Source organism: Larimichthys crocea, chromosome VII (assembly GCF_000972845.2).
Source record: "Larimichthys crocea isolate SSNF chromosome VII, L_crocea_2.0, whole genome shotgun sequence".
Taxonomy (NCBI): domain Eukaryota; kingdom Metazoa; phylum Chordata; class Actinopteri; family Sciaenidae; genus Larimichthys; species Larimichthys crocea.
In genome coordinates, this window is record NC_040017.1 from 21,151,256 (window position 1) to 21,177,853 (window position 26,598).

At 38.5% G+C, this 26,598-nt stretch overlaps 1 protein-coding gene across 3 annotated transcripts in view; it reads left to right on the forward strand.

Moving 5' to 3' along the window:
• lrfn1 (leucine rich repeat and fibronectin type III domain containing 1) overlaps window positions 1-26,598 on the forward strand; it is a 103,405-nt gene that overhangs the window by 53,382 nt on the left and 23,425 nt on the right. For 2 of the 3 annotated variants that reach the window (XM_010736701.3, XM_027280968.1), the window contains exon 3: window positions 25,441-25,556. The exons of the other annotated variant lie outside the window; for it this stretch is intronic. The gene's annotated coding sequence lies outside the window, so the exon portion shown is untranslated. The remainder of the gene's footprint in view (window positions 1-25,440; window positions 25,557-26,598) is intronic. 3 annotated transcript variants of the gene reach the window in all.

Sequence of the window (26,598 nt, forward strand, 5' to 3'; positions counted from 1 at the left end):
ATATCTTAACTCAAATGGAGACAGAGGAGAAATGCAATAATACAGCATCTCGTTCTTTTCCTCCCTTCTCTGTCACATGCGTATTTAACCACATGGTCACATATAGGGAGATAGAGTGAGAGAGAAGAGTGAGCTTCTGCAGAGTGACACTGTTGGCTATCCTCTCACATAGGCAGGGTTGGGCTGGCGCCACGGCTGTTTGCCTCATAGCCTGCGCAATGGGAATCGGCTCCATTATCAGAGCTACTGCTTCGCCACCCTGCAGCAAAGCCAGCATCCTCTGCTCCTGCAGATTTAATTTCTTATCTCAAAAGGGAAAACAGGCCCTCTGATGAACAGCAGAAAACACCCTGGGCTGCTGTGAACACGGACTGAGAAATAGATTGAATGATAAACTTATGAAGGGGCACGGCACTGATATCCCTCATTGGAATTTGTGGTTGGTCATAGATATTCAAAGGAATACGCTTTTTTTTACTGTAAATAATGATTCACGGACGAGAAGTTCTCTTCACCGGTAATCCAGTGCTGAAGAAATTATTTATAGCTTTACTATCAATCAACCTTTGAACAGGATCCCTAGATAAACGCCTGTAATGTGCAGCTGCTGCTGTTGTGTACTTCACGGTCTAGGACAAACCCAGTTGTCTCTGCGTTTGCAGATAGATAAAAGCAGCTCTTCAACTGTTGTACTCTCACGTGACATAAACTCAGCGTGAACCGGTGCCCCATGTATGCTCCGTTGGTTGAAAGTCTTGAGAGAACACATTATCACCTCTCGGAGAACAGAGTAGCTGGTTATTCTTGATGACATGTTTTCAGAATCGACTTCCAAGCTTCGTGCTGTGATGTCAGTTTTTCGGCTACGGTTTTGCCATTTGCTTTACTTTTGACAACCTGCGAAATTCCTTTTCTTGCTCCATTTGTTAAGAAGTTGAAGTCTGTGATTGAACCGAAGGATTTGACTTGTGGCTGTGACTGTGGCTTTTCCAGGCCTTTACTAACAGCTTCATCAATGTCACGAAAAGCCGCAACAGTGGTAATTGTATGTCAACGTTCACAGGCTCCAAAGTAAAAGTTATTATGTGAGCACAAAGAAGTTATGTAAGTTCATATATCCTGGCTAAATTGGATTTCTTGTGTTTTACAGGATTAACCAGGTAGGACTGCACCTACTGATAGTAATGCTATCTTATCTCTGGTCTAACGCGCCAAGAGTAATTTATTACAGTCATTAAAGTTTCAAAATCTTCTCCGCTCGTAAGAGTTCCTTGATGGATGCTACTTTAAACATCCTTTTCTATAAAACACTTAGAGACATTTTATATTTTAGTTATAGTAACTGCACAAAGTGCGCAATAAAAATCGATCTTACACGTATGTGTAGCTTGTGCAGGAGTAGAAACAAGTCGCAGTACTGCGCAGACACCATATCAAAGTATGTATGAGATACAGCAGGCATGGTTGCTAAACGTTGATATTGAACCTGATCTTTTTCAGGTGGCTGGGGTTTACATAATGTGACACTGTGAGAGGACATTGATTTTTCTTGTTTTGAACTGGCAGTCCTGCAGGATGCTTTTCTGCACAAGGGAAGTGTCTGGCTTCAGCATAGGAAAGCAGAAATGAGCTCTATCAGCTTATTTGGGTAGACAAAGAAAGCTAATAGTCCATAGTTTGAGCAATACAAAACCGTTGCATTAGCCATTTTTTATCATCTAAAAATACATAAAAAGGGGGTTGAAAGCTCCTTATGCTTTAATGAAATGAGCAGAGTATTATCAGTCAGGACCAATTGGGCTGAATGTCTGGTTCTTACGATTCTTTGAAACAGATATTTTGATCTTTTTGATGAAGCTTTTAGCATATTAGTCCACACAGCCCAAGTTAATGTGGTCATGAGATTATTAATTATCATATTCTTTGAGAAGGTGACTGTGGTCTCTGTTTGTGACACTTTTGACATACGTGACAATCCTTTCATGATGTTTTATATAGAATGACCGAGCAGAGTTTAACACAGAGTTAATACAGATTCGTAACTCTTAAGTTGGTTCATGCATTTGTTATTGTTATATATCCTTGTTAGTGCAAATATGTTGGCTTTATGGAGACACTTTACTACCACGAAGATTAACCACAGGTCTTTGAATACTGTTCAAATAGGAGACCAATGGAGGATAGTGATTCAGTTCAATTTAGAAAAAAAAAAACAAAGTCTGAAGATAAAAGTGAGTCCTCAAAGATGCACTGATAATCACGCTGACACGCATTTTGATTAGATTTCCTGCTGCTCCAGTTACAAAGATGAAGAATGAAGTGATTTGTTTGTCATTTCAGTAACAAATCAGACTTGTCTGTATGACCCTTGAAGGCCCAGTGTGTAGGATTCAACAGCATCTAGTCTTGTATTTGCTAATCTCCTCACCTGCTTTTAAATAATGTTTTTTTTCAAACAGCGTGATATGAGCCAGAAGTATTTAAATGGAGAATTCTCTAAATGCTAAGGTGCTTCAGTGCTTCCTTTCTTATCTCCTTTAGCTCAGGATACAATGGACAATCCTTCATCAAAGGAGAGGCAGCAACCTTTAAAGCAACGTACCGATTCCCTGCAGCAGACCTGTGGAAATGTAAAAGCAACTGAGAAGCTATTTTATGCTTGTGACACAATCCAAACTTTATAGAAATCCCTGCATGATTTTAAGAACAGGCGTTATGAATTCACTTATCTACCTAAATGTTCTGTAAGTTACATATAAAGTTACAATCCTTATGAATCCTCCTTCACATCTTTTCTTGACTCATGTCATGACATTTTTTGATCAAGGTCAAGAAAAAGTGTTGTGGGAAGGAAAAGTGCAATCTAAACGCTATCTATGGCTTTCTTTAACCAGTGTTTTGTTTAGTTTTAGACTCAATGAAAGAGGACCTGCACCTGTCTGTAGATATAAAAGTCTCATTCAAAGGTAACAAAAACATAATAATTCTAATTTCTGTGTGATTATACACTGATGAAAACATGAATATTATATTAGATTTCTGCCATATTCTGTAGATAAATCTGACAAACCGCACCTTCAGTCAGTGACGCTGTCTCAAACTGCCACAGTATGAACACAGTAAACAACAAGCTGAAATGATTTAATCGAAAACGCCAAACATAAATAAGCAAGTAAATAATTAAATATCATATAATTGAATTAGTGCTGATACTTTGGGATCTTGTTAAAATGCTTATTTAACAGTTCTCGTTCCCTCAAGTTGGATAAAGCCTCCATAAGCATTACCTTGGGTTATAAAACTACCTTTTCTATATAGAATAAAATAAGTACCATAATGCTTGATAATAATGAGCCTGCCCTAAGCAAGGTATTTCATAAATGATTGATTATACGCAGCAATGCAGAGGATAAGCTTTTGCATCTATCTATGAGCATCGCTTTAGCATTTATTACTCTTTATTAAACCGAGTGATATTTCAGTCCCTGCTGATTTTTGCAGCTGATGTTTTCCTCCTGTTATCACACAGCAAGAAAAAGCTCAACCAATTCATAATCACAGTCTAGTATCTTGTGAAACTGCAGAGCTCGTGGATTAACCATTTTCCAGCGTGCCGGAAAATATCAGCACACCAAAGTATAGATTTTTTGACTCATTTTGAAATTAGACTCTCTTCATGCAAATAGCTGTTTTGATGTCTTTTGTTGGCATCTGCTGCTTTTCTCAGGGCGCTATAATTAAACAGGAGGAGGCCGCAACCCTTCTTTATTCTGTGTCAGTTTGAGAAATGGCTGTTGCAGAAACGCACTGTGTCAAAGCAATACAAGTTGAACAACAGCTAGATTTCACACACAATGGAATCCTTTTTTTCGGTGCTGTGTGTATGTGAGGATTTGTGAATTAATTACTGCTTCGGTGTAGAAGTCTAAAAAAAAAAAAAAAATGCACCAAAACTCAGTTTTTGGAAAATGTGCTCAACAGCATAGCACCACATTTAGTATTTAGCACAGACAATGCTCATATACAGCAGCCCGAATGTATGAGTACCTGTTGTTTGTTACTCTGCAGGTAAAAAAACGTATTGAACTGCTTTGATCCCTTCTGCAGGTAATTGCTTGAGTCGTGACACACCTAATTATAATAAACACATCCAAAAATGGGGGTTAATAATCAGTGTTAAGTTCAGTTTAACGTAGTTAAAGCACCTTGAGCTTCTCTCAATTATTTTTTTGGCAGTTCCGAGAGCAACACTCCATCAAAATATAAATAATCTTTTTGATTTATGAAAAAAAATACCATATTTTTTATTTACTTTCCACGTGTCACCGCCCAGGTTTACACCCACTGGCACAGCCCCTGATCTGACAACATCCTCAGGATGACGCTCATATATCATCATTAAAGAGCACCGACTCGGCCACTTTGTCAGAGTTCGAAAAGGTACAAAGGGGGCAGAAAATAGATCTCTTTGATGAAAAACAGATTATGATGGAGAGGTGAGCAAACTTTCCTCTTATTCACTGCCCACATGTGCAGTACAGCGCGACCTGCCATCTCACACAGCAGCAAATTGCTGTCTGAGCCCAAAGACAAGCCGCAAATGGGATGTAATCCTCTTGGATCTTTGTTGAGGACCACAGTGAAATGTAAATCCCTCCTTTTCGGTTTTTAATTAATATAGAGAAGTGTGTAAAAAAGATATGTGTTTCTAAAAAAAAGAAAAAAAAGATCAAACAGTATGCTTATCACTTTATTGTATTTACATATAGTTATTGTTTACATGTTGTTCAGTATCATATACAGTATTTATAGCCGATGCACAAACATTTACATTACAAAGACAAGCTTTCTTTAATATTTAATTTTTGTTCATGATCAGAGGATCAGCAGCCTCTTTTACGCTCCCAGAGTTATATAATATAATAATGCAACATGAAAATCTGAAAAATTCCCAGAGTTTTTGTGACTCACCCCGACTGATTTTGTATCAACTGCAAACCTGTTTTAGCTCGATTTTAGTTGTGGGAGGTGTCTCCAAAATTGGAAACCTTACTGACAAAAGCTCTCAGGTGAGATATCACGCAGAGTTTTAGTGTAATAAAAGTGACATCGGTATAATTGCTGCTGAGGCTGACTGCTGAGCGTGTTTGGAAACAATGAATATTTCAACATTTATAGTTTCAAATTTATTATCGCCAAGCTACTATCTGAATCCGTTTCATTAGGCGATCTGTTTGAATGTATCTATATATTCATTCCTTTTGGGGGTTTCGCAGTTCTCTGTATGGATTTTTTGCCTCATAAATTGTTTAATTTGAGGGTATTCAGTTTTCCACAAAAATTGGGAAACATTTTTTTTAAAAATGGGAGCAGGATTATCATCATTCAGTCTCTGTTGCTCTTTCTCATTTTCCTCGTGGAAAAGGTTGAATATTACTGCACATCTGTATAACACAGCACAAACTATTACTGGATTTTCGAGGCAGATACAACAGATATCTGTTTTGATTAAATAACCTCGAATCTAGTTGCACATATAAACTGATATCAATATATATCTGCATCGAGCTAATATCACCGGATTGATCAGTCCGGCTTTAGCTCTGAGCTCATTTTTTGTCCATATCTGAATAATGTATTCATTTTCACTTACATTTCCACTGACTTACTTACTTAAGCCCTTTGCCCCTCTAGGGAGCAGAGGCCATTAACAAACTCTCCCTCGCTCAGTTGTTGTCGGTTCTTTCAAGATCTCCCCAGTTGAATCCACTCTGAGACATTTTGCCTCTTCTCCAGCTGGGGCGACCTCTTGTCCGTGTTCCTGTGGGGCTACATTTTAAGGTTTGTCGGATGGTGTTGAGTGGGTATTTACATTTCAAGTAGTTATTAAGCTTGTAGCCACTTTTTACAGTACACAAGATATCAGCGTTACTTAAATTCTGCCTTGGTATTGGTTGTCTCTGTTAGTTGTGTTGTAGAAGAAGGAGGCATAACTTACCGAGGTTCATGTTATACTTTAGAAGGAACAAAGAAAACAGCATCAAAGCTCATAATGAAGGACCCGAGTTCAAACATTACAGAACAGACACATACAAGCATCAGACTGTTAGAAATGACTCAACATCACAAACTCTTACAGAACAGTCTTTTGTGAGTGACATGGCAGTCACAGTCACAGTAATGATACAAAAAAGCACTTGAAGGTTTCCCAATGTTGTTTTTATTGGTGCTAATAGCTACTTCATCTCTGTTTCTATCTTTCTTTCACTTTACTGTTCAACAAGGACAACTCAGATAGTAATTTGAGTTTACAGCCACTGACACAGGATTTTAGATTAAGATCATAACCACAGTGAAATATAATATGTTGCCGTACACATTTCAAGGCGTGGCAACAGCTGTTTACACGCCGTATGTTTACCTTTACTTATATACTTCAAATTGTATATACGTTTTGTTGCATGATGGAGCCACTGCAGAAGATAATAATAAGCTAAATTTGCCGGTAGAGTTTCGCTAAGGAAAAAAAAGCAAACAGCCTCTCAGTATGGTGTGTTACAAGAGCGCCATGTTTAAGGCTTCACGCTGTGAGAATCTCTGGAGAATTGTATCAATGAGACCTGGCATCTCTAGAGACAGACGTAGCGGGACGTCCCAGGCTGCAAGAAGATGAGAGTTGCCATATTAATACCATGCTGAAACGCAGCTTTGTGCTCTATGTTTCAAACTCACTGTTACATCTTTAGTTATGTTGGCCTTTTTCAAGCTTTATTCTTGACAGAGACAGCTGAAGAGTGACAGGAATGTGGGCGGAGAGAGAGACGGGGAACGACACGCAGCAAAGGGCCGCAGGTCGGACTTGAACCCTGGGCTGAGCCTTCGCACATGGAGCAGATGCTCTACCAACTGAGCCAATCAACACCCCTACTTATTATGTTTTTTTTATTATTATAATATTTTATAAACACCCCAGGAAGCCAAAAAAACCCATCTGCATCAATTACAACTGCATGTGAGCAGTTTGATAGATCAAATAAAATAATGCGGATGAAAATGTACAAACATGACAGGGTGAGACAAAGCATAACAGAAATTCATAACAGACATCATGTTCCCTTTGTTTGAAATAAACCTCCCCTGATTGTGCAGCACAACAAGCAGAGCTATAAATTATTCAGGTGCTCCCCGATGGCCGCCCATTTACAGTCGCTCACTTGCATCTGGCTGGACGTATTCTTCTGCCCGTATTCCTCGGTGATCTGCCTGTTTTAAAATGGCAGCGAAATGCATGTGACCTCGCAGTAGGACTTCGCCTTCACTCTAATGCTTAATTTATTCATTACCCTCAGTCGTTCGCATTGAGTACGCGCCGCAAAGCGCCGTCATCGTAAATAGTGTAGAATATCAAAAATGAAAGTGAAGGGGAAAGAACACAGAGGATTATTACAGCTATATGTAAATAACAAGGTGAAATACGGCTCTTTCCTCACCAGAGAGTGAGCACAACAAAGAAAGAGGTGAGCCAGAGAAGAACACAGTGGCCATAGATAATAACACCATTTGCTCTATTGCAGCCCATGAAGGACATCTCTCTCCAGACAGCACAGCATGTCACTTTTTCCTACACCGCTGTTCCTTCATTCATGCTGATGTGAGGTTTGCTGTAGTGACTGCCAGGAAAAAGGCAAGATGGTTGAATGCCCTCTCTGTGAAGCATTTCTTAGGGTTTTAACACTTACGCCTCCATGAATAGCTGTCTGCACTGTTTGAGCTCTCAGTCAGTTTATGCAGATGTATGTTCATGACACTGGAAAATGGCGTACAATGATTTCTTGCAGGATATCAGGCCGTCTCTGCAGATCGTCACGCTCTGTGCAGACGTAAGTTCTGGGTTTATTGAAGTCTTAACATTTATGCTATTTAAAGTGAGTGTTTGTTTGTTTTTTTAGCATAAATTACCTATGTATTGTGTTTACATTCAGTAATTACCTCTACATGTGTGAGTTTCTATGATTAGTGGTGCAGTACGCCATACTTGTGCTGGGCTCACATGCACAAATGATCAAAGGAAAAACAAGGCATGCATAATCCAGCTAGTCTGTACACCCAGAACGAATGACAGCATCACATATGTTTACATTCATGTGATAAAGAGAGACTTGTGGCTGTAGTGATTACAGTATGACGAGAGCAAAGCATGCCAACATCCCAGGCTGACATCGCTGTCTTTCAGAGACTGTAACAAGCCGAGATTGACAGCTAGTGAAGATCATTTGAAACTATAACTAAGCGGTTGGTTGTCAGGAAGGGTGCTAAACTACATTCTGGCAACGCATGGCCATTTTCATAACCTCTCGCCTCAATATATCTGAATGAAAATGGCTTCTATGGGTCTCCCCATTCAGACATGCACACTTTATGCTAATCGGATTCAGCTTTGGGCAAAAACATGCAGGTTTTTTTTTGCATGCAGTAAAAATGTGATATTTCCACCTAGTGTGATTGAATATTTATGTGGACTGGGGTCCCTAAACACTATTGGAATTGCATAAATTGGCGATGACCGGAAAGTGAAGAGGCCAGTTGTATTCATGTGTGATAATGTCATTTAAGTAGCCATTTCATTGAAATCTAACCTTGACCTTAACCTACAACCACTAACTACAAACCCGGGCATTCAGAGGGTGTATTGCTTCCCTGCATATATTGACAATAAAGGACTTTCTGGGTAATCTCCAGGAGAGGTGCTCACCCTTCAATCAATGCTCTAACTCCATACGGAATCTCAAATGTCAAATCCTGCACCAAATCTGTGTCAGCAACAAATCAATCCAAAAACTGCTTCAACGACTTATGAGGCATAATTGAGCATTGGAAATAACCAGTATATACTTCATCCATAATGCAATATGCACCATATATACACTCAAAACATTCAGTATTCGAATAGGCGTCTAAACAAATAACAATGTTTATTACATATTTATGACTAGAAAAACTTGACTTATTGCTGAGCTGCATGTCAAACTAATCTTCAGTTTCCAACTTTAAGATGATGTGTACCACCTGGGTGTGGTATTTACTGATGACCTGCTATCTCCACCTAAATATCTGCTGCCTAAACAATGTTTATCATAGGAAGAGGCAGATTGAATGTTGCACTTGGTACCTAAGTTGTTTTTAACCAAAGCTTAACCCTAATATTGTCACATTTGTCAACAATGGTTTTGGAGGGCACAGCTGATGATTAATTAAGTAATTTGAGGACTTGCAGGATAATTTCATCTCAGTTTCAGTGTTAACTGATCACTCTCTGTACACTGTGTCTGAGCTGTATTTATTTACTGCAAACGCAAACAGAGTAGATCCTATTGCTGCTGCTTCCCATTAAAAATGTTCATATGGTGAAACATAGGGTGGCATTTACTGTAAGGAAGAAGCAGCAGGATAGGTAATGTATTCTTCACCGCCGTTTCGCATCGGCCGCAATCATTTATCAAAAAACATATATTTTCAGCATTTTTTTTTTTTTGACAGCAGATCAGTTAAATATTGCTGAGTGTAACATAACAATGGAAAGAGACAAATTGACTGGCTTCTTGATTAAAACGGTGTGAGTTTTTATTTGGCTGCACTGCAAACAGACAACGTTTGCTGCAGTGCTAAACCGCACTTGCTGTTACCACAGTAACAGCAAGTGCGGGAATCGACGCGGGGAGTTAAATCGTACGACGGATTGCGACGTTAAACTTTAAATATGAATTCAAAGTTCCACAGCATTCAAAGCTGGAAAATGTTGTTGAGTGCAGAATATGAAATTCAATAAATCTCTTCAGAGATTCAGTGCGTCCTCTGTGACGAATCTTTTTAAATGCAAAATTGTCTTCATTTAAATTCCCCCATTTTATCCCAATTACAACATTATAGCAACTCACTAAGAAAGACTGAAGAATATTATCTATAATGAAACAAAAACTTAATCCCCGTCCTGCTATAAACCTAATGTGTCGCAGTATAAGACATTTAGTCATTCACATATTCTGCACTTGACAGTTACAGCCTCTAAGTGTATACCGTTCAGAGGCAGACTGCAGGCTGGGGAATAGTTTTTTAACGCCGGTTGTCTATTTAATCGTTTTATGAGTGCATGCAATCATCAAGGAACTTACAGACACAAATTGAGGTCAGGTCCACTCACTTTTAACAGAGACGCTGCCCAAATAAATGGATCAATAACTCCTCTAATCACTTTCTCCACTTTGATTCTGTCTGAAAATTGTTTCTCCTGAATTCAAAATGAGGAATGGTCACCTCTTTTTCTTAGGAACATCTTTCTTTATGAAGATTTGAGCAGGATATTCAGGAGATATTGACTATAGTCAACTCTGATGTCAACTCAAACATGTTTTCAAAGCAGTTATATTCAAGGTTGTCTTTTCATATTCAACAAAACTTGTCACAGGATTACATTTGGAGTTTCTTTGTCACAGTCATTGATCATTAGTCACGCACTGTTGGTCATATTTAGACAGAAGCAGCCTGCTTACAGAGCATAACAAGGATTCAGCATGAGGGTGGCACAGTGATTAAATTCCCCAGCCTGTGCTTGTTCCCCTGTGTCCTTTTCCTTTTGGCAAATAAATTGGAGTGATCTGACCTTTCATCAGATATGCACGGCAAACTTGAGTGTTTAAGCTTCAAGAACCAGATATGTTAACTTCAATTTATCAAGCGAATACTGTTACAGCAGATGACATGCAGGAGATGGTTCACTGCACCATCCACATATTTTACTCATCATCACTACAGGCATTACTTTCTGACTTTCTCCCCAGTGCATGGGGCTGAACTCTGGGCTCTTTCTCACAGTGTGGACTTTTCTGCTAGCCTGGCATTATAGAGCAGCTTCAAGTCAAGTCAACTTTATTGTCAATGCTGCTATATATACAGGACATACAGAGTATTGAAATTTGGTTTCCCTCTTATCCCGGTGCAAACAGCATAAACATGAAATATAAAATATAAGTAAAAGATGTAAAAAATATACAAATCTAAAAATATATACAAGCTAAAAGACATCCGTGTGGCAATATGGCACAGTGTAAACAGAATTATCAGTATAAATATACGTAAGTATGGCAATATGGTGGTATGGACAGAATTGACAGTATTTACAGTATAAACAGTGAGGTCTATCAAAAATGAAATATGTAAACAAGATGGGTACGGTTGAAAAACAATGAATAAATGAGTGAGTTTTTATTATTGTGACATGCATACAACCATGTCCAGGCAGCAGTGGCTTACGAGACACCTCAAAATCATAAGTCAGATTCAGAAAGCGACTTTAATTAATTAATTAATTTATATACAATGCTAGAACAAAAAGTAGTTTTAAAGAGATATTTTCATTTTATCATCTACATCACTGATAAAAACATGTACTATATAATACAAGATGACAGATGTAAATTTAGAGTAAACATGTATTAGGATGCTTTGTGTTAAGATGTCTGTAAAAGCATGTTTGTATTCATTTATCAGTCTGACATTCACACATCTGGTAGAGCTCTTGGCAGAGGTCCAGGACAGACATAATGGTGTTGTTTCTGAAGCTGTAGGATGAGTAACAGAGCAGGTTCAGAAGGGGATGTTGATTAGAGTTACAATGGAGGAGGGCCGGAGAAACAGAAAGGGTTTCCAAGGCTGTATCTTTCTATGTTGGATGAGATTGTCTCCCCAGGGATGGTATTGACCCGTCAACTGATGATCTAGTTGTCTGTTGTTGTGTATATTCAATTGCTTGTCTCTTGGTCCTTCCTACAGTATAAATACACCTTAATGTATTATTTTTCCGGCAGAAACTCAAAACTGAACTATTCCAATATTTGATCAACGCCACACGGGCAATATTTCAGGTTTGTTTTGGTGGAGAACTTCCTGGAAAAAAAAGTACATTCATAAATCATCTTAGCATGTACAGTACAAAAGGAAATGTGACTCACTTTCCACTCCAGTATCACACAGTTCGCACAATCTGTTCTCCTCCTGAATATTTTGGAACCTGTCGACTTCAATGGCCGCAGGAAGAATAGCAGCTTTCAACCGTACAACTGAAGGCTTCTAGATGAGTGAGATGTAACACACGATTCATGGCCCGACGTCTGTTAAATATGCATGGATCTTTTTGAACTCTTTAAACAACATTTTCCTTTAAACTTGAAAAAAGCTACAACTTAACTCAGGGCTTAAAATCGTGTTCAGTCACTGTCAGAGCGGCACACGAGCAGATGTATGAAGACCACATCGTGGCAATGTCAGATTTATTTTTAGGATGCACAACAGCAAGGTGAACGATATAATGCATGTGCCAAAACATGTAGCCTATTATTTGAGCTCCTCTTGTTCAGATGTAAGGATTTGCTGCTTTTCTCTGTTTTCAACATAAATGTTTCTCAGGCTGTTAGACACAAAAAAAGACATTTCAAGGATTTAGGCTTTATGAAATGATGTATCTTTCACAGTTTTTTATAAAATAAACTATAAAATATTCAATAAATGGTATAAATAATGGTCAAACAGACTAATTGTTAATGAAAATACCATAATTTGCAAAACAAAACCCCTTAAGGACAAGGACACTTTAACACATGGATTGGTGTTGCATGGATTGAAACGCCAATCGACAACTTGTTTTACTGCCACAGCCAGGCCTTAATACAGCATAATTGATACTCGAAAAAAAAATCATTAAGACAATCAATGCAAGTCATAAAGTGGTCTGAAACAATAAAAAGGCAGGAATTATTTAAGATGAGGTCAAATAAGAAGGTCAGGATGAAGTAGAAGCTAATTACATACAGTATGCCTGGCTGAAAAGTGTATTTTAAAAGGTGTTGATCATTTTTACATCCTGAACTCCTCGCTAAGTTTCATAGTCAGAGCCTCACATATTATAGTAGCAAAACTAAAGTAGAAAATTAGTGGTACTATGATCATGGCTCTTAGTTGGCCTGATTTGAGATATCCAGCTGGTGTTGTGAGAGTTATGGTGATGAAAATGAGATTAAATGAAAGCCTGGGTAACTTTCTCACAGTTGAAAAAGACGGCGGAAGCACAACAGAGCAGCTCTTGCACCTTGATCTTAGAAAAATATATTTTCTTTTATAAAGAAAAGAATAAATTAATCTTCTTTTTGAAATCAGATCAATAGAGCTAAGTGGGTGGAATTCATCAGTCCTAGTTTCATTATCATTAACTTGCAGAAAGTTTGGAGATTGAACTTTACTGTATATCTACAAGCCTCTACTAGCTGGTGTAATTTGATCTAATAATTTTATTAAAAATTGAATCAAATATGAACTTATTTTTTATTATCAGCATTTTTTTTTTTTAAAGGCTGAAACTTGTATCTCTTCGCCGGGGAAATAGATATTGTGTTTGCAAATGACCAAGTCGAATCATCCAATATTATTGCCACGCATGAGATAAGTGCGTAGATTTGAATACAGTGGTAATCAATCGCCTGAAAAAATAGAAGACAGAGTCAGAGTTTGGAGGCAATTAACTGCCATCCATTTGTAGTAGTTTAATAGATTAGTCTGACGAAAGTTATTGAACATTTAGTATTGGCTTTCATTTTCTGCCCTTCAAAGACAGAGTGCAGTAACTACAGAGGCAGTGGAGCGGTTTAAAGTTCTCCGGCTGCAGGGAAAACTGCAAAACAAATAGAAAGGATGTATTGCTGACTTAATCAAAACAATTATTGCAATAAAACCAACAAAATGTTTTAAAAAATGCAGTTATTGCACTCTGCTAACCCCGGATAGTGCTCAGAGAAACTGCAGTATATACCAACAAAATGTGTTTTCTCAGCTTTCTAATGTATTAAGATAGTATGTTTAAGAAAATGAACTAGTTCATTAAAAATGAATACTTATGTTTAATATTTATATTCCATAGCTGATACTGAGGAATAATGCTGCTACTACAGATGCTTAAAATTGAAATGAAAAAAAAAAAACATAGAAATGTGGAAACAGCTTTTTAAAGAAACTACTAGACAGAGTGCAGAAACTGCATTTTTTGTTATTTAGGTCCATTTTGTAGTTTATGAAAAGTGCTGAGATGTTTGTAAGGACTACTCCTTCTTTTATAGAAAGTCTTCTTAACAAATAGGTATTATTTTGTGTGAAGGCTTTGCAAAAAACAGTAATGTTTTGTACATTTTGAACAAAATGCAAAGCTAAATCTGTGCAGACTTAAAGAGGAACACATTTCTGCTTCAGTGTCAAGTGCACATTTATGTCTATAACTAGCTGGAAGTGCTGTTTCCACAAAGCTCGTCTTAAATCGTCTAAGTTGAAACAGAAGGTTGGTCACAGAATATCAGCTGAGCATACTTTGGACTGACAAATCACAGTTCAAACCTGTTAAATCTAACCCCTGAGTAGACTGCAGAAAGGCCAAAGAAAAATGGGCTCCCGAAACTTTTAGAGCACAATTGCACCGTTGTGGTTTAATAATGACAGAGAGACACGCGCGCACACACAATTTTCTGGGCTGTAAAACACATTCAAAATGAAATATTATATCAGTATTCTCCTATCATGCAGCTCTGTGGAGATCCAATAAATGGATGTTTTTAATAATTGAATTATTCTTTTTGGAGGAGCAAAAAGAAGAAAAACATCAGTGTGACTCCAAACAGATGTCAAATAACTCAGTTTTGACCAAATATGTAGTTACTGTGTTTTCCCTTTTTAAGACAGTACTGGCAAAATATTTCTTCTAAATAATTAAATTACAGTCACAATCTCATTGATTAATGCTGATTTGAATCTCTTGTGCTGATAAAGAGGATTTAACCGAGGAAGGAACTAAAATAAGGCCATGAGAAACAGCCAACATGAAATACAGTCAGTATGTTGCTCTACCTCCAGCGGGGAATGATTTATCAGCAAGTTATGGTCTGAATCATTTGAAGGGCAGTAACTGTGACATAAACCCCTTTTTTTTGGAGGCTTTCAAGCGGGATGACCTGGTCCACGGTGTCAACTGCCTCACTGAGATCAAAAAGGATTCGAACAGAGCAATCACAAGCACAAACAGCAACAAGGGGACGTTGAGGAAAGCCATCTTTTGTGCCATGGAACATCTTAAAATCCAATTTTAACTTCGCAGTGCTTTATTATTCATAGGTAGCAGTTTTGGGGAAACAGCTTTTTCCAAATCCTTGGAGAAATATAAAGTTTGAAATATATAAAAACAGCTGTACGGTAATCAAAAGCATACTGCACATCTTGAAGTTTTAGTTCAGGTTATTAAATACTGACTGCGTCCACCAAGGTGGAGAAGATCTCCAAAGTATAACATATGTTTACGAAAGATTTTCTCATTGCACGTAAAGATCTCTGAAGGGCCTGACAGAGAGCGATTGACATTTCCGTACTCTAAGCTCTGGATATTATTCATAGAAATGCAAAGCATATTTTGAGAGTCCCATTTTAACAATTTATAGAGTCCCAGTATCTCACTAGAGGTGACTTGTTCCACCCCACATGACTCCATATCCATTATGGATGGCTGGCTCAGACAAGCCAGCAATATACATATGTTTACAACTGTCAGATGCACCAAGAGGACTCACTGAGAGTCACGAAAAAACAGCTATCCATCTGAGCTGGATGGATCCCGAAGACCTTGTTGTAACATTATCTCCCAAGAATATCAATAATACATACAGAGATAAATGTGCATAGACACAAAAACAGGAAACCCAGTGCAGCTTCAGGAATATGCTTTATGTTAAAGAGGCCGGTTTAAACTCACCTTGGCAGAACATCTATTCGCACTGATTATTTACTGTAATCAGTTAAACCTTGGATTTGTACATGATGAAAATCCGCATCCTTCATTCAGTGTATTAACAATGAGTTAACAGTAATGAGAGGGTAGACATGACAAGGCTGTCTTCTATTTTATTTGCAGTGAAGGACAGAAAGAGCTCAGGATGTGCTTCGGCCTACAATGTCTCTTTTTATGAGGAAAAATTGTTGATGCGTGGGGTGAAACAGAATTCAAGATTACTGCCAAGTACACGAATGTTGCCCCCTCAGTTAATCTCTGTTTTGGTAAAGAAAGCTCACTTTGATTGTGTGGTTCAAGGCCATGCAGGGCAGTGAGGTGTTCTCTGTATTTCACTTTTAAGCACGAAGCTTTAAATGTGATTAGTAGTTGATGTTGTGAGGTTCTGCTTCTCAGTATTTGTCTGAAGGTCCTTTCCATTCTCCAAGACTTTATAGAAATCTCAGATGAAAAAGAAACCCGTAACTTGAAACTGAACACATGTATCAGCTAACAGGTTAAAGTACTAAAGCGCTTTCTAGCCTCCTATAACTGAAATCATAAAATTAAGGCCGAGGCATGGACACTAACTGACCCTGCCTTCAAGAAATAACAATTTCACACTTTTCTAATTTATTTTCACAATTATGTTTTTAATAGGATTCAGCCTAGATTATGCTTACAGGTAAGGGAGGCTACAATTATTATGAGGTGGTCAGGGTAGAGCAGTAGGACTACAATGTGCATGACTTTGACATAGCCTGGGGTTGACATCCGCATGTGTAGCACCTGAAGTGTGTAGGTAAGGTTAGGCACAGTCTTCAGTAGCAATATGGGATTTAATATTTTGCCCTGAAAGACTGGAGGAGCCAGGGATTGAACCACCAGAAACAGAATACATATATATACAGACGAGACAAACTAAACACTGACCATAGATAAAGCATTTTACATTTTACATGTGTTTTGCAGCCAACGTAGTTTCTTGGCAGGAGAGGGTGAGGCGAGGGGGTTGTAATAAGCAACTACACCGCCAGACGCCACTAATTCATACACACCGCTCCTTTAAATGAATGTACAGTGGTCCCTCGTTTATCGTGGGGGATACGTTATGAAAATAACCCGCAATGGACGAAATCCACGAAGTAATCAGCTTTATTTTTTAAAAATATTATACATGTTTTAAGGTCGTAAAACCCCTAACCACACACTTTTATACACTTTTCTCAGACGGGCATTAACATTTTTTCACATTTCTCTCTTATTTAAACACTCTCAAAGTTCAAACTTTCGCAGATTTAACAAAAATAAGTATAATACTGTATTAGTAACATAAACACAATAGCATTTAGTTGCTACAAGAACATACATGTTGTCAGATAACATTTAGCAGATGTGTTTAGCGTATCTATATTTTGTCAGATATGAAAAAAATGTTGCAAATGAAGCAGCAATCCTTAAAAACATATTTTCTGTTGCAAGTCACCATCGTACAAACGTAACTTGTAGAAGACAGAGTTAAATAGACAAAGGGGAGAAACAATTTTATTTGTCTGGCACAGAAAGGGACACAGACATTGCATTAAACTTAGAATTTAACAAGACTAAAGAGTCTACAGCTATGCTCAGTGAATCTGTACTTGACGCTGAGATAAAGACTAATGTCTGCATGCTAACATGCTCACAATGCCGGTGAGAACATGCTGATGATAAGCAGGTATAATGTTTATCCTGTTTGCCATCTCACTGAGCTAACATTTGTTAATTAGCACTAAACGCAGAGTGCAGACAATGCTGATGGGGATGTCTTTAGTTTTGCAGGTTTTCAGACACAAACCAAAGTATCAGATAAATCAAAGTTCTGACCTGATGGTGGCGCAAACAATAAAGTCACCAAAGTTATTACAGTTCAACCTGAGGGGAACATGATTATCTTTATTCATTACTCATACTTATCATTGCAGGCCATTCATTTATGTTTGAGATATTTCACCCTGGATTGAGAGACCAATGCTGCTAGCATGGCTAAAAACACAGTTCATATCTAAAAAAAACATACATAATTTTTAAGCTCCCAGGTTTTTTTTAGCTTTTAAGCAAATATTCTGCCTTTAGTATAAAGATATATCAGCGCCTAGCTTTCTCTTTTGTAGTTATGCCATGTCAGGACCCAGATTACAAATAACACTAAACAGAAACTAAAGCAAGAAGGCAGATCTAATAACTAATGACAAATGTAATCAGTATAATATACGAAACAATGTGTCGCTGTTGAACTTGTAAATGACTGCTGTGGATGACAAAGTACAAGCGAAATGAAACAGTTTGCAGAAGCACAATTCAAACTCTGCACCTAATGCGATTGAGCCTTCACAGTGTTCTTACACTGCTGCTTAGTTCATTTAATTTGTGTTATAGGAAAGCCAATAAGATAAATGAAATAAATGAATTTTTGGGCATTCAGCAACGGTGAAACGCGAGCCAGCTGAGGAAATCAGATAAGCAGTACACTTGTAGTCCTCCTTTGACATATTGGTAACAATCTTGTCAAACTCTCCTGTTTGCTCTCTTCATCCTGACTCTTGTGTTGACAGACACATCCTGTTACAGTTGGCAATAAATTCAAGAATGAAACACAAATTACAGAAGCGTATTTATTTACCAACCTGAAGAGAATTGGGATGTTTTCACAAGGGGATGGAAATGAAGAGCACTTGTTTTTTTTTTTAACCTGTTTTGTTGCTGCTGCTGCTGCACCACCACCACCACCTCCACAGCCTGTCAAAGTGACAGCTCTGGCGGCACTCAGGCATAACTCTGACATTATTTACAGACGGTAAATAAGGAAAAATATCTGGCTAGTGAGTATGAGTCATAGTTAGTCCCAGCTCTTGTATACAGACAAGTTGTCACATTCATTTAGCAAATTACGCTCGTGCTTTGGGCTCTGTAAAATGGTTTGGCCCTCCCACTTTATTGGGAGAGAGGGGATACTAAAAATAATAAAAGCTTGTTTCTCTGCTCAGCCTCCAAATCTGTTGACTGTGAATCCCGCAGCATCTATGAAAGGATTACAGAGCAAAAAGTGTAAAAAAATTTCAGTATTTAATTAATTGTGCAAAATCAACCAGCTGCAGGCAGTTTCATTACTCTCTCATAACCCTGCTCAGAGGCTTGTATGTAACATGATATGCTAATGCTTGTCATACTAATCCGTTGTAATCTCCATGCTTGAATGTTTGAACGTGCATCTAACACGTACTGTAAATGATGATGGCATAATGTAGCCCGTGAAGCTGGGGAAAAGTCCCCAGACTTTTAAAATGGTCCCAAAGAGTGCAATTGTGCACAGTGTGACACTGCAGCACAGATGTAAAATGCACTAAATATGAGTGATTACAAAATGAACAGTTACGGATTAAGGTAAGACTCATATGTACACCCCCTCGTCTATGATACATTTTCCTGGCAACTGCAGACCGTATGCTTATGTAGCAGCCAGTGAACCATGAAATCACTTGGTTTGCATGAAGCTAATTTGCATTCTCAGGTTAAAGCTCAATGGGCCAGGAGAGGTAGTTGTAAAACCTTCATTTAGTATATCAGAACTGTCTTTTCTTATTATGGCTGCCGAAAATGATCAAAGTATCACTATTGCTGAAGTGACAACGCGTGCTAATGGCATGAAATATGCAGACAGCAATACCACCTTGCACTGCTTTGAAACAGGGTGATCTAAATGTGTTTCATCCCTCATCGTGAACTGTTTCGTGCTCTCGTTGTTTGCAACATTTGCTGAGTTAACGACGTTAGACGCGGATGTTCACCCAAGCAACTCCAGTACACAACGCGACAGAAATATCAGAAACAATCTTTCCATGAATTGCTGTTTTAGGTTCTAATAGGAGAAGTTGAAGTCCTTTATCCTATTCATGTTAATCTCATGTTCTTATGTTTGCTCACACCCACATGTGGACTCTGCTAGCTGCTCAGCTACCTAAGCCCTTGTGATAATTTGCTGTACTGTTGACGTGACACAAACATGTTAAAGCCCTGAAAATGTCCATAACCTGCACCATGCAGTCCGGTGATGGCGGCACTACCTGCAAACAGTGTGTTAAGATTTACAAACCTGCCTGTGAAAGGATTACGCACGTAATTGGCTGAACCACATTGAAAAACCTTTCTTTGAGAATTAGGGAAATGAGAAATCTAATCCTAGTGAGCAATTTGTTCTTAAGGGAAAATATAGCTTGATGATTTTTTTTTGACTTTTTATTAAAAATCACTGATTAATCTTCAACACAGAAGCAGTGAGGGTGTGAAAGTATTTCCTGATATTACATACTCTAGAGCCAGGAGTTTTCAACTTCAATCACTTCAGTGTCCAACAATGAATTAGAGGTGTGTAAGATTTAGAGAGGGTTACTTAAAGAATATTGTAGAAATGGAATATATTATGTATAACTATGTTTTCATTAGTGTGTCATCACCGTTATGTTTTCTTACCTTAGGATGACACTTTTATATCTATATCTTCTTCCACGGAGTCCGCCAGCTAATGTATCCTCTAACTTCTAGCCGAAGGCAGAGATGAGGAGCAGGCTACAGAAGCCTGATAACACCACAACCCAGATGTTTTTTTAATTTTTAAACGTGCAGTCTTTAGCTCCGAGGGACAGATTTCCAGATTTAGCACAGCTCCCATCAGGTCAACATAGACAGAAGAAGTCCTAAAAGTGACGACCATATGGTATGTCATATGGTTAAGAAAAAGTAGTTGTTTTTAAAAGTTAGTAAGTAACTTTACTGTAGAATATGTCTCCTAAAAGGACAAAGTAGACTTACTATATACATACTCGATGATGTATTTTATTTGTAGTATAAAATGTCAGCACTCTCAAAGGCAGAAATAATTTACTTAAATATTATTATTCATATCATCTCACTGCGATCTTAAATTAAATGATTAATCACTTGCCAGTTGCTTTAGATGAATAACATATCAGGATGTTTGATGTTTAGTAAGCTGTGACCTACTCCAAAGGTTTTACAAGATTTGACTGATCATATCTCAGAAACATGTCCAATCCTTAGCCCAAGTATTTTAATTTAACTCGAGCCAACAGCTTTCAACACAATTAAAAGAACTCTATGTTGTATTCGGTCTAAATATCTCTGCTTTGTATCTCACGAGGCTGTAGTTTTTTTTATCTTGGACGGCAATGCTCTTTATTACCTCCCTTTTTTGTACTCATAGCTGAGTAGATGAATAAACTGAATGATTAGTCAATTGACAGAAAATCAGTCTGCAACTGATTTGATGGTTAATTCATTGGTCATCCAGACTGAAATATCTTGACGATTGGTTAAAAATAAGTTTTATATAAACATTCATAATACCCAGGCGATTAGCTTCTTGAATACGATGATCAATAACTTGTTGTAAACAGACATTTTTTAATTCATGCAGTTGTCAACAACTACAAGAACATACAGGAATGCAAATGTTATCATAAAATTATAAATACTGCCTAACTCTCAGTTGAGCAAGCTCCATTCGTTGCAAGTGAAACATTTTGTCCTCAACGAAGGTTTGTTGACGAGGTAATTATTTCCAAGGTCAAGAGCTCGGCACCTTCAAGCTTTTGAGCGAGACTCAAGGGTTTTTAAATGCATTTACGGGCAGCTGAAAGATGAATGCTTTGCACATATTGTGTGTATGAATGAAAATAAGGATTTGTTCATGTGTTTAATCATATTTCATTAAATACATTGTTGCACCGCCATGTTTCTACAGTATCCCAGAACAGACAAACCACTGGTCTCTGTAATGAGCATCTTCCTCTATATTCTGACATTTTATAGACCGAAAAAAAATGAATGAATGGATTAACTGAAAAAGCAATTGGCAGTTTAATCCATTGTGACAAGAATCATTAGTTGCACTGTGAGAGTGCAAAGAGGCCGCTTCCAGATCTGGACTTTTTAGGATCTGACTGTAACGTGAGCAAAATCCAATTGCTTGTACAGACCTGTAACTTAACCTGTGACTGTGACTGGATGAAGTCTCATTGAAAATCTCGTGCTCCTCTTCAGCTCATGCATTACAGAAGACCTCAACATGTGATCCAGCAGGCTTATCTGATGAAGTCTAACCATAATACAAGCTTTAATTATCAGCAGGTTTTTTGATCCCTACCTTGCTCCTTTAGTTCCTTTTTCACTCCTTTTTTTTTGGTAACTTTGCCTTTTGGCAGCACTGAAATTCATGACTATTGATTGCCTGGTGGAGCACACATACACACACTATTCATCTTCTCTTGACCTCTAATGCCAAAGGTTTGTAGAAGCTAATAAAATGCTAATTATTCAATCAAACTGCTCCGACAGGCAATTTTTTCTTGAAAACCTTTTTTTTTTTTGTCTCATTCCAAGTAAAGAGCCCAGCTCGGTTTCTCCAGTGGGAGAGAAGCATTCATCGGAGTCCGAAGCTGTTTAGTGGAAATGGCTGCTCGTTCTAAATAATCACCTCACTTTTGTGTTTTTTCGCCTACAATTGACTCACACAGTTGCATCTATTGAATTCACTGAATACATTGTGTATGTTTAAACACATGGGGTCCACACTTAGTGACATATGTTCAATATGTTCACCGTTTCGGGGCATTGCTGTTCATGTACCCCTATTAGGTAGATGTAATTAGGCTTCGAGTGTGGCAACATAGCTGCTGAAAACGCATGAACGTGTGCAGTGATATGATTGATGCCTTGCCATGTAGCATATATGATCCTATCTGTAAATCAAGCCATTAATCAAAGTGCTGACATGAAGAGTGAATTACAGTAAAGCCAGGGGGAAAAAGGGGGAACGGTCTGACGGCATTCAGTTTCCTGTATCTGCTGAGAATGATTTTGACCTCACAGTTATGACAGCTATCAGGCTACTCTACACCTCCGAAACAACATCGCTGTTTCCCCTGAACGAGTGGCTCTGTCAGTCTCTCTGCTGAGTCATGATGACTTTGAGAATGTCCTTTAATAAGTGTGTTACAGCTGCGGCTGCTTTATTGCTTGTCTTCATCTCAGGCACTCTGATCACTGTAGTTAGAGAAAGGAGGTACTCGCTGAAAAAATGTCATTCTAACCAAAACCTTTACTCCAGTCATGCAATTTAAAAAATAATTAAAGTCTCTAATAAATACACAAAAATCTCCTCACATGGCTATGGTGGAATTCATTTCACATACCGCTCCGGTTTATTAAATGCTTTGGGTCCTTGCTTGTCGGGCTGGTAAGCTCAGGAAGTGCCATCGCTTGTGTCGATATCTGAGGAAGGGAGCACAAAGAAAAGTGACTGTATCCAATATGAATGCATTCACTCAAATCTATAATTGATCGTAGCTCTAAGGCTTGTTTTTGTCTCCCTAGATGGTCAGCAGGATCTGATGTAATGAGATGCCTGAAGGGTTTTTTTGCAGCAGCGGTTTCTTTTGGTGCTTTCACAGAGCTGATATCTAAGAAGGAAAAAAATCCTCTCTTCCTTTCTTTAAGCCTCTAGAAAGATAACTCTGACACTGTCCTCTAAATGTGTACTTGTAATCTTGTGCTCTTGGACAAAAAAGTAGAAAATGTCAATTCGATTATATTCCAGTCGTGTTATACTGTATGTACAGATAATGCTTTCACTGCAGGTATATTTATGACTATTTACAATCAAAGTCTGTTTCTACGGCCATAAGAATCATATCGATGCTAGTGTTGTCGTCTTTTAAGACAATATGCTGATTATTGAGGTGGATTTTAAGGTTATTTCCTTATGAAAGAGATTAAACAAGACCTCACTGTCATTTTTCTCTATGCCACACACATCAAGTGAAACCACAGTGAGGTAAGTCTCAGCTGCCCCTGTTGTCATACCAGAGTATTTTAGGGAATAAAGCTGGCAGTGCAGGAGGATGAGTGTCTCCCTAACAACTGTCCGTGTCTTGCCCGGATAGGTGCGAATCACTGTGATGGATAATGACTTGAGGGAGCATGTCCTTTGGCTAAAGTTGCCTGGCACTGAGGAATATTTTTTTCCGCTTCAAATAAGAGCCTGGAGAGAAAACGAAGAGAGCAGTAGAGAGGTTGAAATCGTGTGGCTACGAGAGTAAAATGGGACAGGGAAGTGGAATGTTTGATACAGTGAAGGAGAGCCATGTTGCTGATTAAGTGAGGCGAGCTCGTCCTGTGCTGACACCGGACTTATCACACTGGGCCAGGTGATGATTTGATGCTTGGAAACGAGAAAGATAAAACCGAAAAAATCAGGTGTCAGACCATTGTGAAGGGGTGAAGGACTTCTTGTTCGCAACAAATTTACAACTTTATGCACCTCCCAGTGGTTGCTTAGTGTCACATTGCAGTCACGCCACTCTCCGTCACATTGGCTGTCAAAGTGGGCTGTAGCACTGTAGCACACGAGTAGAAGCGGTTAATATGCATGGCATGATAGACTGTGAAATGATAGACTGTGAAACTCGTGACACATACACTCTTCCTTTGTTTCTCTCCTTCATTCCTTAAACTGTGACATGACAGAGCTGACTCCAGCCTGAGATGAATTGAAAAGGGTTGGAATGACGTATCAAAAAGCAAAAGCTTGCGTCATAAATACTTCATTGGATGGATGAATAGCTGAAGGTGACAAGCCTAAAGTCCCTCTCTGAATACAAATTGATGTTACAGTAGAGCTGGAAGAAGAACCTGAGTGGAGAATAGTGTTTTTAATGCATGAAGGCTCTCTGCAGACAAATGTGAGCGATATGGTAATCTCTCTTGGGTTGCGTGCTGCTGTACTGCAGGAGGAGCTGCGACATGTCATGTAGCTTGTTTTGAATTTTAGGGACAAGTGAGAAACTGAAGGCTTGTGACCTTGACAGTCTTCTCTCTGTGGTTTGAGGATATGAAAGTGAAAATGAAAGAAACATTTTGCAGTAAAAATAGCCTCTTAAGTGAGTAAGAAGACCTTCTCCTCGTCCATCTTTAAGAGATATGTGCATATAATGGCAATAACTGCACATTAAAGCATGCAGTAATTACTGAGGCACATTAATCACCTTATTTTCTCGGTCACAAAATCTCATCACGAGCCGAGAGGACTCGCCTGCTCTTTGTTTTGCATAGATGAATTCCAAACCTGTGTCAAAATATGATACATTTTTCATTACGCCCCCCTTTACACTTTGTTCTCATTTAGCTACAATGATGCAGTGAAATATTAATGACAGGACACACATTCATAGTCATGGTATCTCCAACTCTTTGCTTTTGTGATGCCTCTCCCCGCTGCTTATGCCTCTTTCCTGTTGTTTCATAATCAGATCAGCGTTCATATCTCACCCAAAGCTGCCAAGTGGAAAAAGGAGCAAGCTCAGTCAATGAGATTATGAATGTATGACTGCTTCTCTCATGTGTTGAGGAATGTTGCTTTCCTCCCCACAGTACTGTCTGGAATTAGATGATAAGCATCCCAAAATGCATTAAAACAACAGCTGTCCTAATTCTAACCAAAAAAAAAAAAAGGCTAAACGCTGTCCCTCGTCCTCTAGGCGGTGTTTTCCCGTGACGCCAGTGGGAGTCACTTGCCTCAGCTCTGACTCTCTCACTGCCAGGTGATCGGGATGCAGATGTGAAACCTGCGATGGAGACCAGGGCTTGATATCTGGTGAGTTTGTCGTGTTTTTCCAAGTCACTGCATATTGACTGTGAACAGTTTTTGAGCTCCGCCTTTAGCTGGGGCAGCTCTACTGTAACTGTGCTGAAAATGTGCTAGCAGTGGTGCATCAGCAGATTGAAGATGCAGTGCTATTTAGATCACCACTGGGAATTTATCACAGAAAAGACTCGAGAAACTACAGGTGCAGAGCAGAACTGGGTCAGATTTGCAGCATTTGTTCTACACAGTTTAAACCAGCCATGTGGGTGGAGTTTGTCAAATCAGAATCAGCTTTATTGTGCAGGTATGTTTAGGCAGGCGAGGAATCTGACTCCACTGTTTCCAGCGAGCTCTCAATGTGCTTACACAAACACATCTGTACAGAGGAGGAGGTATGAGAAATAATACATAATATTTACAACAAATGGACGAAAACACAGGGCTACAAATAGGTGGAGGAGTGCTGGATAAATATTGCATGGCTAAGTCATTCTATATGCATACATTAGATGGGTTATGGACAGTATTCTGTATACAGTCTGCTTGGATTTGAATATAACAATAACGGATAATAATATGTACAAGTTGGGCAGTACGTTAAAACTGTTTATGTAGAGATTAGTGGTGAGTTATCTGCATGTAACAAACAAAATAAATGTAATAATGTCATTATTCTCACGCCTGTTTTCTTCATTAAACAGTGCTCAATTCCAGATTCTCTCTTTCACCAAACAAGTTCAATTGCCTTGTTGAAACACACTTCACACATTCAACGACAGACAGACACAAAATGAAGCTTGCCAAAATCATCATGGTGAGGCTCCCAACTGTTCCAACAATCACCAGCTCTGTTTTGGTCAAAAACCCTTAACTCTCTGAGTTAGATGTGAAGATATTCTGAGTCTACACATTGTTTTTCCCCCCCTGCTGTCGCTAAGCAGCAGCTCTTACTCATTCTTCAGAGGCAGACCTTTAAATTAGCAAAAGAGGCAATGGCAGAAAGCCAATATATTCGTCCAGTCATATATATATATATATATATAGATATATA